Source organism: Coturnix japonica, unplaced genomic scaffold (genome assembly GCF_054131305.1).
Source record: "Coturnix japonica strain WE unplaced genomic scaffold, WE-NBRP24 Scf050, whole genome shotgun sequence".
Classification (NCBI taxonomy): Eukaryota; Metazoa; Chordata; class Aves; order Galliformes; family Phasianidae; genus Coturnix; species Coturnix japonica.
In genome coordinates, this window is record NW_028188953.1 from 224,875 (window position 1) to 227,374 (window position 2,500).

A 2,500-nucleotide genomic window follows, 5' to 3' on the forward strand; every position below is an offset into this window, starting at 1 on the left:
GCCGCCGAGCACCACGGCCCGCTCGGAGCCGGGTAGACCGTGCCGACCTAGTCGAGCCGCATAGGCAGCGACCCCTAGCCGCCGCCGCCGAGCACCACGGCCCGCTCGGAGCCGGGTAGACCGTGCCGACCTAGCCGAGCCGCATAGGCAGCGACCCCTAGCCGCCGCCGCCGAGCACCATTGCCCGCTCGGAGCCGGGTAGACCGTGCCGACCTAATCGAGCCGCATGGGCAGCGACGCCTAGCCGCCGCCGCCGAGCACCACGGCCCGCTCGGAGCCGGGTAGACCGTGCCGACCTAGTCGAGCCGCATAGGCAGCGACCCCTAGCCGCCGCCGCCGAGCACCACGGCCCGCTCGGAGCCGGGTAGACCGTGCCGACCTAGTCGAGCCGCATAGGCAGCGACCCCTAGCCGCCGCCGCCGAGCACCACGGCCCGCTCGGAGCCGGGTAGACCGTGCCGACCTAGCCGAGCCGCATAGGCAGCGACCCCTAGCCTCCGCCGCCGAGCACCACGGCCCGCTCGGAGCCGGGTAGACCGTGCCGACCTAGCCGAGCCGCATGGGCAGCGACGCCTAGCCGCCGCCGCCGAGCACCACGGCCCGCTCGGAGCCGGGTAGACCCTGCCGACCTAGCCGAGCCGCATGGGCAGCGACCCCTAGCCGCCGCCGCCGAGCACCACGGCCCGCTCGGAGCCGGGTAGACCGTGCCGACCTAGTCGAGCCGCATGGGCAGCGACGCCTAGCCGCCGCCGCCGAGCACCACGGCCCGCTCGGAGCCGGGTAGACCGTGGCGACCTAGCCGAGCCGCATGGGCAGCGACGCCTAGCCGCCGACGCTGTGCCCCCCCCCCCCCCCTTACTCCCCCCCCCCCTTCCCCCCCCCCACTTACTCCCCCCCCCCCCCCTTCCCCCCTCTTCCCGTTCCCCCCCCCCCCCCCCCCCCCCCTCTTCCCCCCCCCCCCCGGAGACGCTCGGAGCCGTGTACACAGTGCAGGCGCAGCGGAGCAGCCACAAGAGCGGCACTTGGCCACTTCCGCGGAACGTCCGAGCCGTGCTGAGTCCGCCTGGAGAGGCTGGACCGTGCCGCCGCGGCTCAGATCGCCCGACTCCGCCGAGGAGCGTCCGAGCCGAGCGGAACCCGCCGGGAGCGGTTGGACCGTGCCGGCGCACCCGAGCCTCCGCGGCTGAGACCCCCCGGACGCCGCCGCGGAACGTCCGAGCCGAGCCGAGCCCGCCGAGAGCGGTTGGACCGTGCCGGCGCACTCGAGCCGCCGCGGCTCAGATCGCCCGACTCCGCCCAGGAGCGTCCGAGCCGAGCGGAACCCGCCGGGAGCGGTTGGACCGTGCCGGCGCACTCGAGCCGCCGCGGCTCAGATCGCCGGACGCCGCCGAGGAACGTCCGAGCCGAGCGGAGCCCGCCGGGAGAGGCTGGACCGTGCCGGCGCACCCGAGCCTCCGCGGCTGAGACCCCCCGGACGCCGCCGCGGAACGTCCGAGCCGAGCCGAGCCCGCCGAGAGCGGTTGGACCGTGCCGGCGCACTCGAGCCGCCGCGGCTCAGATCGCCGGACGCCGACGAGGAAAGTCCGTGCCGAGCGGAGCCCGCAGGGAGGGGCTGTGCAGTGCCGGCGCACTCGAGCCGCCGCGGCTGAGACCCCCCGGACACCACCGAGGAACGTCCGAACCGAACGGAGCCCGCCGGGAGAGGCTGGACCGTGCCGGCGCACACGAGCCTCCGCGCTGGCCAGCGGTCGCTGCACGTCCGGCTCGAGTTGGTCGGCACGGTCTACCCGGCTCCGAGCGGACCGAAGCTCATGCGGCGGCGGCCAGGGGTCGCTGAGCGGCGGCCGGCTCACGTCGGCACGGTCTACCCTGCTCCGCCGCGGACGCTAGAGGTCGCTGACGGACGGGCTGGCAGACGTGCAGCGACACCTAGCGACCGCCGCCGAGCCCTCGCGCACCCACGGAGCAGGGTAGACCGTGCCGACCTAGTCGAGCCGCATAGGCAGCGACCTCTAGCAGCCGCCGCCGAGCGCCACGGCCCGCTCGGAGCCGGGTAGACCGTGCCGACCTAGTCGAGCCGCATAGGCAGCGACCTCTAGCAGCCGCCGCCGAGCACCACGGCCCGCTCGGAGCCGGGTAGACCGTGCCGACCTAGTCGAGCCGCATAGGCAGCGACCTCTAGCATCCGCCGCCGAGCGCCACGGCCCGCTCGGAGCCGGGTAGACCGTGCCGACCTAGTCGAGCCGCATAGGCAGCGACCTCTAGCAGCCGCCGCCGAGCACCACGGCCCGCTCGGAGCCGGGTAGACCGTGCCGACCTAGTCGAGCCGCATGGGCAGCGACCTCTAGCATCCGCCGCCGAGCGCCACGGCCCGCTCGGAGCCGGGTAGACCGTGCCGGAGCACCGGAGGCGCCACGGAGACGCCACTCGGCCGCAGCCGCGGAACGACCAGGGTGCACGTATGAGCCGGCCGCTGTTCGCCGGGTCGGGGCGCACCCGGG